This window comes from Perissodus microlepis, chromosome 19, assembly GCF_051167445.1.
Source record: "Perissodus microlepis isolate ML-2025 ecotype Zambia chromosome 19, ASM5116744v1, whole genome shotgun sequence".
NCBI lineage: Eukaryota > Metazoa > Chordata > Actinopteri > Cichliformes > Cichlidae > Perissodus > Perissodus microlepis.
This window is the reverse complement of record NC_140479.1, coordinates 26,234,791-26,248,548: the sequence shown is the minus strand read 5'-3', so window position 1 is coordinate 26,248,548 and position 13,758 is coordinate 26,234,791.

The following is a 13,758-nucleotide window of genomic DNA, read 5'->3' as shown; positions in this document are numbered from 1 at the left end:
AGACGGACTAACAGAGATTTGGCGATTGATCTAATGTAGACTGCACTGCACTCTGTTATATTTGAATAGCTTTTATCCTTATGTTACTTGAATCTAATAAGCTATATTTGATTCAATTATGATTTGATAGGTCACTTTTTGTGCCTCAGTATGCATCAGTCCCACTAACAGAGAGACCAAAGGTGATCAAGATTATTATCAACACCACCTCTCACATTCAAATAGTTGTTTAATGTGTTCATTTAAATCTCTAAAATCTATGCTTTTATCTCGATAACTGCACTTTTAAACTAATCGTTTTAAATGTTTTTATTAATAAATTTAACATATTTCTACTCTACGAGTTTTTCACACAATTTTAATGTATCTGTGATTTTAGCAAACATCTCTCACAAGTGCTCCATGTGAACCTGCTTTCATCTGTGAAAAGAATGAGGCGACAGTGGCCAATTCTGGTGTTCTTAGATGAATGCCATTCAAGCTGCACAGCACTGAGCTGTGAGCACAGGTCCCACTAAAGAAGGTCAGGATCTCACTTCACACTCATGGAATCTCTTTCTCACAACACTGGAGGTCATGCTGTGGGGCTGTGTTACTGCTGCTCCTGTTTCTCTTTGCACAAAGGAGCAGGTAACAGTCAGCAGCAAAAAGCAAAACTACAGAAAGATCTGTTAGGATGAAATAAGGAGAGAGCAATGGTCTGTGGCCACCACCACCTCCAAAACCCTTTGCTTTTGAAGGTTTTCACTTTGTCGCGTTTCATGGTTGGAAATCACTGAAAAACATCATAAAACTAAGGTTAAATGAAGTGTCAATACACCGGCAAAATTGTAGTAGTAGTCCTTCATGTTTCCATCAACATAAAGAACATACAGGGAACCATCCACTCTGCATTTGCCCTGATTACCTAGATGTCCACTTTTGGACAACAGAAAATAGCATCTCACATGCATTTTTCTGTTTCTTTGGGCTCTGACTGGCATTACAGTGCAGTTTAAACCATTTCAGCCACAGCTATGATCTTAATTAGCTATACCTAAAGCCCATCTCTTCCCCAGACAAGTCTAATTAAGCCCAGCGCCTCTCCCCAGCCAGAGCCCCTCTGTTGGCTAAAAAGGAGCCCACAATCTCTTGTCCAAGGATTACAACTTGGGACATATTACAAGCAATCATTTTTCCCCCACTGCACCAGAACCCTTGGCCAATGTCCCCCCATCCTTGTTTCATGGTTTCATGAAAAGCACAATATTATTTCCCTAATAATTTGCTCTGAGTGTGTGTTGAACAGCCAAGCAAAGAGGAGAATCTTTTTTCCCCCCAGGATTCTTAATAAGAAGGGCAGCCGCTCAAGCTAAACGGTTTTTTATTAGTTAGGTGGGGGGGGGGGGGGGTTAGGGTGATGATGTGTTTTCTTAATTGGATAGTTCCCTTAACCCTGCTAGGATCTTTGATCCTTATTGTAAACTTTCATTGTTGTCCATCAGTCTTACCACAGCTACTGCAATTGCTTGGTCTCATCTTAGCATCCTAAACTCCTTAGTGTTAGTATCAGCTCAAGCTCTTAGCGCTGGATAAGCTCTTACTAATGTCATAATGGTGATGATTTGGCTGAGCCCTCCAGCGTTATGTCAATTCAGCAGAGGAGAGCAAGAGCCTCAATTAGCAGAAATTAGCTAAATGCTACTGAGTGGTTCTGCATATTTGAGGGCAGGGGGCTGACCTCCGCAACCCTACAATGTGTCGGCAATCAATTATATTTTCAATGGTGCAGCCTAACTTCATGATTGTGAGTATCAAGCAGAATCTTTCAGTCAATTACAGTCAAGTAGCTGATTATCTGTGGAGTTTAGATGCTTTTTGCCTCATCACCAATTTACCCTGCATGGATGAGTGCACGCTATTACAGAAATGCTTTTTATATCAGTCAGTAATACACACTCTGGGTTACCAATTCCATGAAATGTCTGTATATGAAACACATGTGAAACTGCATGATTTTTAGCTGTGTTGACAGCTTGCAAATTTTATAGCTTTAGCAACCAGAGGTACACAGTGGAAGGCGTTGCTGCCTCCACTTGTAGTTAAAACAGCTGAAATGACTCTGTGCACTACCACTTTGAAGTTCCTTAGCAGACTTGTGGGTCAGACCTCCTGAGGAGAGAGAAAGACTCAATTCATCAGGGTGCAATAGAAGTGAAAGTAGAATACTCTTCATGTCCAATCATTGAGGGAGGGCCTGAGGAAGAGCAAGTGTGTGAGGCTGGGAGTGAGAGTGGTGCAGGAAAGACAGCAGAGGAGTGTGTGGGGATCTCCTGCGAGGAGCCCAGCCCTGGGTGGTTCTCACTGAAAGCCTATTTGTGGATGAAAGTGCACCAGCCCTGGGGTCCACTCGCTCAGAGAGACGAGGCCAGTGATTAAGGGGGCGCGAGGGCAGGACGGCCCTTTAATTTGGGGCTGCAGAGAGAAGGGGAGCCAGCACTGGTGTATCTGTGGCCAGACAATGGCGATTACCTTCCTCTTTATCTGGCGGAGAGGGGGCTTTGAGAGAGCAATCTGAGGAGCGGAGGAAATGGCACGACACAGGATTAGTGGCACAACAGGACGGTAAATTAAATGTTGGAGATGAAAGAATGAGGCTCTGACATGCATCAATAGAGAGCATTTGCTGCATTCTAATAACAGCAGCCGAGGAGAAATACCTGTAGAGATTAGTGTGTGTATAAGAGAGAGCCGGGAAAGATACACAATCACATAAATGACTTCGGATGTCTTTTGTCATGTGACGACCCTGGGTGGGTAAGTAAACAGGAGGGGTATGTTTGTGACCATGTATGCAACACCACTGTATGGTGTGTGTATCTGTGTGAGAAAGAGACACACAAAAATGGTGTCAGCAGGTCATAACTTCTCAAACACGACGGTGTAAATGTTAGAGCAAAGATAATCCATAGCACGTCCACTGTACAGTAGCCCTACCTGGTCAGGTGTATTGTAGGCATCCCTACATCACAGTGGCTGATTGGCTGTGGGTGACCCTTCTTTATTCTTTGAACGTGAAAAGCAAAATAACAAACATTCATTATTTCATGTCGGACTGATACTAGTGCAAGAGGATCAATACTTTGTTTCTATCCTCTAAGTTCAGCACGTAGCACACTGGTTTGATTTAAAATGATGATGATTCATCTCATAAGTCATGACACACTGCTCTGCCCTACACAAGCTGCCTTTATAAGTATTGGTACTGACATCTGTAAGACTGACTCTGTAGTTACTCAGTACTGGATCGATAACAAAATTGAAAGTATTGCGCAGCAATAATCTAATGATGTTTATATAAGAATATAATGAGTTCCCCTTCATACATAAACTGAATTTGAAACAGGTTTATTCATCAACAAGAGTAAAAAAGGCTATTTTAAACGAGAGAATCTTATCAAAGGATATCAAAAAATTGCTCCAGGTAACCTTCTTTAATTTATTCTTCAATTATATTTCTGCTACAAATATATCATTGCCATAATCGATTAACTTACATTCATTAAGAATATTTTAATGCATTTTGACCAATATTTACTTTGTTAAAGGAATTATATTATAATAGCAATAACAGCAATTCTATATGTTATTTAAGTACAGGAGGACATTTAAATGCCGTGTAACTGAGTGCCATAATAATGTTTATACGTAAATCCAGAAGCCAAAGGTTTCATATCCTACCTGAGAAAGTTGTGAAGAAAGCTGTACCATTTTGTTTTCACCTAAACAGAATTTGTTTTTGTGTTTGTTGGTTGTGATGCTGGGATCTACAAACATTGCACTTAAAATAGCCACACTGTGCGATAATCATCATCAATAAGTCCTTATTTGACTTCCACATGACACCAAACACAACTAAATTTTCCTAAACCTTAGCACTCATGGTCACGTGGATCTAAAGACCTGTCTGTAACCTGCTGGGATCCTCTGGTAGGTTAGGAAAATGTGTTTTTCCCAACAGGCTGGTGAGTGGTTGCTCGAGGTTGCTGACTGTTGCTCAGTGAAATCGGTTCCAAAGAGGCTGCTGCAACAAAACTTCATTGTGATTACTTTAGTTGCTAGCAGATTACCGCAGTCACCCATCCTTTCCAATAGGTTTCTGGAATTTGAAAAAGTGTGACACAAATCAAAAATGGAGAAAGTTCCCCTTCAAATTAAAAGTTGCGCCTTACCGCTGCGACCGCAGACAGTAGAAAACATGAACGTAGCTTCCAGGTGGGAAAAAGGAAACCAGTGCAGAAGTTAAATTTCTGCCTATCTGAAGGTCACCACTGATGGTCCTAATGGAAAATGGCGTTATGTCACGCCGTCTGTAAGCACTTTCCTGCTGAGTTTCTGGTGTTTGTTAACCAATGACAGTGCAGTTTCACAATCAGACCCACCCTTCTTCATCACATCTGATCTTTTTGCAACAAAAGAGGACTTCAGAAACTAATGGGCGATGTCACAGTAGCCAAGTCTTTGATACTTTCTACGGCTACAAACAATATGCTTCAAAAGGTGCAACTTTTACTTTAAAGGTGAATGTTCTCCATTTTCAGATTTTCATTACCACTCGGTCAGTAGTTTGTGAGTGTTTGCAGACAAGTCATCGTCTTCCATGCAAAACTATGACTAAAGTATTTGGTATGACACCATACAGTTTTTGCAACAGCTGGCAGCCTCCACCAATCATTGATTAGCAGTCAGGAAATACTAATTTTTACCTAGCAATCAGATGTTGGCAGAGGTCTCCAACTGATCTAAAGGCCTGTGTGACCAAAATCTTCTATGCACACTAAGAACTTAATAAACAATTTACATGTATCTATGGACCAACTTCTACCCAAACTAACATATCAGAAAATCCATGTATTACTCTGTGCATTACAGCAATCAAAAGGCATTATTCAGTTATATTCAAGTCATCATTAGCAGAAATCTACATACACAAATGTTCTCATTAGTTTCTAGCAGTGACTGACAGGTATTACAGATAGAAACTTAGAGAATAAACAGAGTGGCAGAGTTATGAAGAAAAATAAAGCGTAAATATGAGGCATCTGATACACGAGAGACAGCTGACAGGAAGAGAAAGAGAGGAGGTCCTGAACACGCACAGAAATGATTCAATCAAAGACTAGCTTTATCTAGGTTATTACTACACCGAAGGAGGATGATGAAGAGGAGGTTTGCCTTAATCTTGGCCACAATGGAAGGGAACAAAGGCGTACTTACAAGCACTATCAGCCACAAATATCAAATCAGCTCTAGCTGCACTTAATCCCGCCAGACAGCATTGTTGATTCAGTGAACCTGCGGTCAGAGACATACACAAACATATGTGTAAAGGAGGCAGATACACACTGTGACACACAAATGTACATGCACAGTGTTCGTATCACTGGAGAAAGTTTATTATATGTTATTTATGAGTGACTTATGTATGTATATATATGTATATATTGTACTATTCTTAGTTAGCATATTGTCTTTCTTGTCTTAATGTTGGTTTATAATGGAGCACTGTAACAAAAAATAATTTCCCCCAGGGATTAATAAAGTATTCTGATTCTGATTAAAGCACTGTATTCTTCTTGAAACAACCTTAATCCACAATAGCAAGAAAATTCACATAACTTGTGCTTTTTTCATGACCACATTTGAACATGCGTGTTAAAGGTTTTTGAAACTCAGGATTATGATTTTTCTTGATTTAAAACTGGGTAACAAATGCAATACCTGCTCAAAACACCATATCCTAATGGAAATTAGGTTGCCACTTCACCACTACACAAAGACAGCTGTAAAGCCTTATGCTACCACTATACGCCGTACTATTCCCGTACCAGATCATGGCTTGTGACCCCTGAACTTCTCAACAACCTTCCCCTCAGGGCCCTGTCCACAGTAACAGGAGCAGTGGAGCGATTGTCCTTGTACAGGATGTCACTTGGCAGAGGGAAAAGGACACTGGCAACTTCATTATCCTGCAATAACAGGCTAATTATTATGTTTGTTAGCAACAAATCAGAGCACAACAGACTGCATGTCCCTGTCCTGTTTTGAGCATCTTAATTACTTCCCCCCCTCCATCCGCATCCTTCTCTCTGTTGCCACTGCTGCTGTTGTTATTTTGCATATAAAAGGCACAGCTAATTGTCTGGACTATAAATATTCGGCATGCAATTAGCATCCTGGCCTGCCTCTACGCTGTGTTATCACCTCGCTGTTTGGTACGTAGTGAAGACCGCACACTCAATTCTCCATATCTAATGAGAGTTTGATAGCAGCAAAGAACCTTTGTTTCTAAGAACAAATGATAGAGAGTGCTTCCCTGTTGTCTCAACCCTCCATTTTGCTTTGAGAAAGAACACATCCACAACATCATTTGAGTAAGGGAGCAGCAGAAGGTTAATGCCACTCACAATATACCTGTTACCTAGGGTCATGTAAGATGAGCAATTAAATGAAGTTCCATGAACAACGATTAAAAGATTTTTGACTGTGTTATGAGAAAAATAATGTAAACTTACAAGCAGTCTGTCCTTCTGTTCTATAGAGCTGCAGCATTGCTGCTTAATTAGCTCTTATGGTCCACTGAGCAGGTGTTGGTGCCAGTCCTGCCTTGGTGCTTCTTGAGAGCTAACCAGTTGAGGTTTTGCAAATGTGTGTCCACTAATTATGTGACATCAATTTGATTTCCATGTATAACACTCATAGTGACAACATAAGATCAAATGAATAAGGCCCCAGTCATACATACCAAGAGACTGATCCACGACCATTTGTCAACTACAGGAAAATCAGAAAAACCACCAGAAAAATCAGTATTCTCTGACTGGCTGGCAAAAATCTCCTTGTAATTGCTTTGGTGGCTAAGATATCGCTGCAGTCCTAGTCTGAACACAAGGGATGGACTTGTCTCCAAAGGCTCTCCAGCTACTTTCTGAGTCGCAGTGAAACTTGGAAAAGTGCAACACAAACAGGAAATCAAGAAGGTTCACATTCAAAGTAAAAGCTGTGCTTCTGCGCTGCAGCCAGCAGATTCCGAAAAGGTCTGACTTTTATTTTGAAGGTGAACCTCCTCCATTTCTGGTTTGCTTCACATTTTTCCAAGTTTTACTACCATTGGACTAATAGATAACAAGTATTTGCATATAAACATTAAAAAACAGGCAACAGTGACAATCTGGTAGCAACTAAAAAAACCCAACTTGGTGCAGCGTATAGTTTGCAACTGATTTCAGTCAGAGAAAGCCAGCAACATCCAAGTTGGATGTTGGGAAATAAACAGTTTTCCCTAACAACCCATGGTTGCATCACATCCAATATGGCGGACAACTCTTGCACTCAATGTGCACATAGCCCGTACTTACATAAGATCAGTACTTTTTTGGGCAAAACAAAATATGTGTAGCTGATTCCAGAATATGCACCATTGAGAAAGAGGTAAAAGTTAGCTTTGCTAGTTTAGCACTGGCCCACTGACTCCAGGAAAAAGGAGCCAAATCATGAGAAAGACATGAGGAGGGGCTGAGGAAAAAGAGGGGTCCAAACACCAGGGTGCTGTGACACTCTTTTCCACCCCACCTAAAATCAAAGAAAGTATGGAAAGGGTAAGGTGCACAAGAGAGACAGCGGGGGAGGGGAGGTAGGAGAGACTTCACGGATGATTGCAGCCCTGTTTGAGCCGCTAAAGTGCAGACGTGAACTTCTTTCATCTCCCTTCAGGGTCACTGTCCATGGAGGGAAGGGGCCTGTCATCCTGCTCTCACTTCCCCATAGCTAGCCTTACATCTTCTCAAGATGCCCACCCAACAGAGCCACAGCACCCTGTGAAAGACCAGCAAATACAGCGGGAGTAACATCAGGCAAAAGCTGGGAGCAGAAGTATGAGAAGCAGAGAATGATAGCATGGCACAGCCTGTGGAAGGCCAGAAAGAGACCACTTTCACTTTTGGATTTGAAAATATAAAACAAGTCTACAAGAGAGCCAAAAGGGTTCACTGATGGAAGAAACATGGAGCAAAAAAAAGAAGCTTTCAAAACTAGCAAAAATAGCCAGTTTGTGTTTTTTTAACTTGTTTTTTGTGAGACATAAAGACATACAAAGAAACTGCAAAATAAAATTTAATATAACATTAAACTAGTTTGGCCCTTCAAAGTGAGATGAAGCGGAAAAATGGGTAAAGAAAGGCAGAAAAGAGCAGGTGGAGATTTTGGGTGAAGTTGGAGGGGGTGTAAGTAGAATGAGCAAGGCTGACCCTAGTCTGTGTGGAAAGGCTGACTGGAGCCTGGAGGCTCGTTAGAGGCAAAATCCTGAGGGCTCCTAATTGGGCCGGCCAGGGCCAGTCAGTCTGAGAGAGCAGAGTCAGTCTCAAGGTTTGCAGAGGGGGAGGATGAAGGGGTGCAGGAGTTAATGGTGAAACGAGGGGGGAAGGGGGGGGCTTTCCAAGTCACATGAAAGTTTGTGGGGATGAATGTACCATAATTAGATTAATAAGTAGCTTAATTTATCGCAGCAGAGGATATCAGCGGCTCCACATTAGAAGCAGGCCAGAAGATTAGCCTCGATCGGCGTTTCCAAAACACGATTAGCCCCCCAGCACAAAGACCAGGCTCTTTCACAGGTTCCTACCACAAGGGCTGGGATTAGAGAAACATGTTGAATAATCAGCAGTGCCCCCGCATGCTCCTCTCAAGTCTGCACCACAGCCAGGGGCGTAGTGCAACCCTTTGCCCCCTCCCTGTCCCACTCACAACACTTATCAATTAGACTATTATAAGGACAATTAAAGTCAAGAGCATGTTAAAACAAGGTTTGACCGTACCACCCAGGTTCAGATACACACCTTTTGCATGTCCACTTTATCCACCTGCAGATACATGAGTCATCCTTTAGCAATGTAAAGCAAATCAGTGAGTGGTATTCAACCAGTGGCATTTGCCCATGAAGTCAAGCCCAGGGAATCAGCATCTTTGTGTGAGTACGGCCACTAAGTCATTTGTATATCCCAAGAGACCCAGAGGACTCACAGCTAATTGATTGTCCCTCCAATCTTCCCTAAAATGCCAATAAAGACTTCAGCATATGTTTTCCTCCGTTCCCGACCATCAGACACATGCATCATGAATGCAGTGCTTTTACTAAGCTTTAGATCCCTTGATCCTCTGCATTCTCCACATCCGGCCTCTTGTTTGGGGAGAAAAAAAATCTGATGGTCCTTGAGCCAAGATTTTTGCAAAGTATCCCATCAATAGCAGAGAGGTTGCAGCTGTTAGCTATCTTCCGATAGCGTACTCTAGGAATATCTCTTGGATTTGTCACACAAGTAAAACTCCACTTTGGCTCACAGGATGGTATTTTACATAAAAGGACATTTGGTTGACTTTGTTTCGTGGCTCAAGAGTTGGGAGTTTGCCTTGTAATCAGAAGGTTGCTGGTTCGAGCCCCTGCTTGGACAGTCTCAGTCGTTGTGTCCTTGGGCAAGACACTTCACCCGTTGCCTACTGGTGGTGGTCAGAGGGCCCGGTGGCACCAGTGTCCGGCAGCCTCGCCTCTGTCAGTACGCCCCAGGGTGGCTGTGGCTACAATGTAGCTGCCATCACCTGTGTGTGAACGGGTGGATGACTGGATGCGTAAAGCGCTTTGGGGTCCTTAGGGACGAGTAAAGCGCTATACAAATACAGGCCATTTACCATTTGTTTCTGTTCGCAGAACTGCAATTGGAATAACACATGAGAGGAATCTCAGGTGAACCTCTGCATGCAACTCCACTGACTTAATACTGAGCTCAAAATACTACTGCGCTCATGTGGGAGAGTTTTAAAAAGCATATTTATAAATCACTCAGCTGTCACCACCTTGTCATGGAGACAAGTTCTATTTACCCTTGAACAACCAGCAACTTTTACATTTTCCACCACTGTGCCACTACTGCATGCCAATTATCCAATGTGACTATGCAGCACCATGCATTGATATTAATGTGCGCAGAGTCAACATGCCCTACAGAAGATGCTTGCTGACAGATGAATCTTGCTGTACTGGCCTGTACGGCAGGTTGGGCTGAGGTTTGAAGGGGCTAACTTGTGGGTGACCATGTATGTATTTGTGTGTGTTTTTTGAGGGAAGCGGGTGATAACATGCTTTCTGGATATTTAGTTTACAGATCCTGCAGTGTCAAAATATCTTCAGGCAATATGTATGGTTGCCTTTAGAGGTCAATGCCACAGCAACACAAGAAATCCAGGGGAACTATTACAATTTTAACAATATAGCTGTCTGTACATAGCAAAGCAGCACAACAAAAGGCGGCCAGCACACTCCTGCTAAACCTGCAACCCAATCTAGGTTAATTATGTAAAACTGGCATCTAAGGAAATACCACCTTCTCTAACCAAATAATTCCTAAAGGAAATTAAGTTTTTATTTGAACCCAACTTACATAGCACATTTGTGTTTTTTTTAATTACATTTTTTATGTAAATAAGAATCTTTGGTTTTAGTCCATTAGCGTGTCAGCGGTTTCTTATCCACCATTCATTACCTAAACCTTTAATGCTCCCAAGCTCTTTATTCTGCTTTTTTATATTAATTAGTACTTAAGGCAGAACGTGAGCTTAGTTTGACTTCTTAAAATAGATAGTTTGACCTTTCAAATCCCTCAGTGGCATCAGATTGTCAAATTTAAAAGGGTTGGCTGGAGTTGAGGAGATGATTTAGAGTTTCACCTGTGAGGAAGAGACAAAAGTGACTGAATGAAAGTTAAAAAGCAGTTTAGATGCTGTAGAGAGAAGGCGGAGGTTCAAAGACCTTCAAAAACATTGTCCATAACTTTTAAATCCTACTTTAACTATGACTGAAAAAATCTCTTGGATGAGAATAAAGCACTATCTACAGGTTAGAGGTGATAAGGTACCAGCCCATGATCCATGATACCATTTATGCACCCAGCCTGTTGCCAGCTTCACCACTGGTTAGCCAGCTCTCTCCAAAACTTCACTCCAACATCATGGACCAGCACTCTCTGCACTCTGCTTGTTAGATAGCAGCTGTTACTCTCTTTCCCGGTGAAGCAATGTCTGTTGTTGAACAAACGAGGGAAAAACAAGCAAACCCTGGGCTTGATCAGGGCCATGTGAAGCATGCGGCGTGTTGTACACCCTGCTCCGCTCCGCTAGCTACCCCATCAGCTAACCTTCGCCATGCACCAAATTAGAAACCCTTGCCATCAGGCAGACAGCTGGCAACCATCCCCCGGGAATGCCAATTAAGTTTGTAAAACATTTAGACAACAAAACTGTACAAGAGAAAAACATCCCACAGAGGCGGCCGTCCCCACAACTCCCAGCAGTCCTCACCATAACCTCCACTGCCCCCTCCCCATCTGCAGCAGCTCCAAGAAGCCTCACCTCACAGCATATACAGACCCAGGAGAACAGCAAATATGTTCAGAGAAATACATGAATATCAAATCAAAGCCATTGATTTTGTCATGCTAATGTGTTGTTATAGCAAATTAAGAGATGATGTTTTATTAATAAGTTGGCGCCTACTCAGTTAGATAAAGACTGGCAGCTCAGTCTACTGCTGAACATTCACATACTAATTAGCAGCACTACAACGCTGGATTCCTGATACAATCACCTATCATGACAGTGGAGTCAGAAGATCAGGCTGAATACCTCGAATCTGCCACCTTTGGCTTCTTATGCTCTAACAAACAGCTTCAAACTTTAGCAGTGCATTTGATCAACTGTCCAAAGTGGTAACCTGAGTTGTTGGCCTTGGGGGGAAGAAACTGGGTAGGGATTAGAATAATACCTAAGTAGCTTTCTGAAAATTGAACCCTTGAGTAGGAAAAGAATATGTTGGCCTTAGGCAGAGAGTGTGACCCACGCTCTCTTGCTGAATGCTTGCACTCACACTTGCTGTTTGTTCATCCAGACAGCCCACTCCATAGTTGTTTCAGTGTGACACACCAGGATGTGACAGACAGACTGACAGCGTGAGTAACTAATTGCGACAGGATGCAAAAAAAAAAAAAAAAAAGATCCCCTGAGCTTTAAGTAAATGGAAGTGGGAGAATGCCCTCATCTCCCAGCACTCCCCACCTCTCCACACACACACACACAAGCACGCAGAGCACTATCCCAGCTTAGGGCATCTCTATCAGTGTTAATTAGCTGAGCAATGATTAATATAGACGCTAAATGAAGTTATTTCTTGTAATCTGTGTTTCCTTTGAAACATCATTCATTGTGTCAATAAAACTCTGTTTGAATTCATTTAAGACAACATTGTTACAGCGAGAGGAGAGAGGTGACAGAGCTGAAAGCATGAAAATGAAGAAGAAACGCAGCGAACGTGGTCCACGAATTACAAAGTGTAACACGCGAGCCCAATTTATTAATTCACGACAGAGATTTTCTTTCATCTCGTTTGTTTGAACCAAAATGCCTGTCTTCATTTTCATTACTAACTAACATCGATTCACACAAGAGAAGTCGATCTTCCACTACATCCGCAGGTTTTCCATTTTCTACGCTAAGGTTATCCAGAAAAGTCATTGAGGCAAACATTTAAACAAAACAAACAACAACATTTTGAATAATTAAAATAAAAAAAAACAAAAAACTGTAATTGTGTTGTGTAGTCCGTTACAGTAATCGCATCTAATTTAACAAGTCACAGTTATATTCCTGTTGCATATGGACCCACGTGACTCTACAGTCAAACTGCACTCATACCTGCACTACCACACAATCGCTGCTTACATAGAAAAATGCTGAACCTTGTCTGGAAATCAGAGCAAGATGGCCTCACTTACGCAACAAGAGATAGTTTGCAGCAGACATGTTTTTGCGACTGGAAGTACTCTAGTGTAACCCAGGGTACCGACCAGCTACAGCGTGCAGGATGCAGGACACGTGATGACCACTTATTAGCTGTGAGTTCACCTGACTCTTACCTCAGATCATCTCATTATAGCATCAAGCAAACTTTCTACGAGTGAGCTGGCTGGTTGAAAAACGTTGAATCCGTCTGTATCAGATCACATGCACTGCTATTGGTTAATGTGTTGAAAACAGTGCTTTCTTTTTCTAATCAGGTGAACACGTCTAACAGATATCTTTTGTTTCAGTTTGGGCATCGATAGAATCACGTGTCCCAAAAAATAGGCGACATTAATTGGAAAAAAACTTAAATAAATACAAAAAGAAACCAAACAGATGCAAAAACGGAAACAGCAGGTCAACTAACAGTTTTAACAAGCATTGCAATAGAAAAATGAAATATTAATATGTAACTTTGATAAGACTTTAAACCAAACGTTTGCTTCAATTTCCACATTTTGCTTGCCATTGTGCATTGTGAGGGATTTGCGAAAGCTGCATTCAAATAAATGACAGTATACAGTGCTGTGAAAAATGTGCTCCCTTTCTGATTTCTTAGATCAATCATGAAGATTCGTTGTCAGTTAATCTGATGATTGATTGCAGTTCTTGCTACCAAGGGTGGCATGACTAGTTGTTAGGTTTAGGGGGCAATTGCTTTTTTACAGAGGGCCGAGTAGGTTTGGATAATTTTTTTCCTTAATACATAAAAATCATCATTTAAAAACATTGTTCCCCACAAACACTCTTTTCTCCAATTCTAATTTGTTGGATGAGAGGAAACCAAATTATAACATTGCAAGAAGATGCAGGGCACTAAAATACTGAGGAACACAG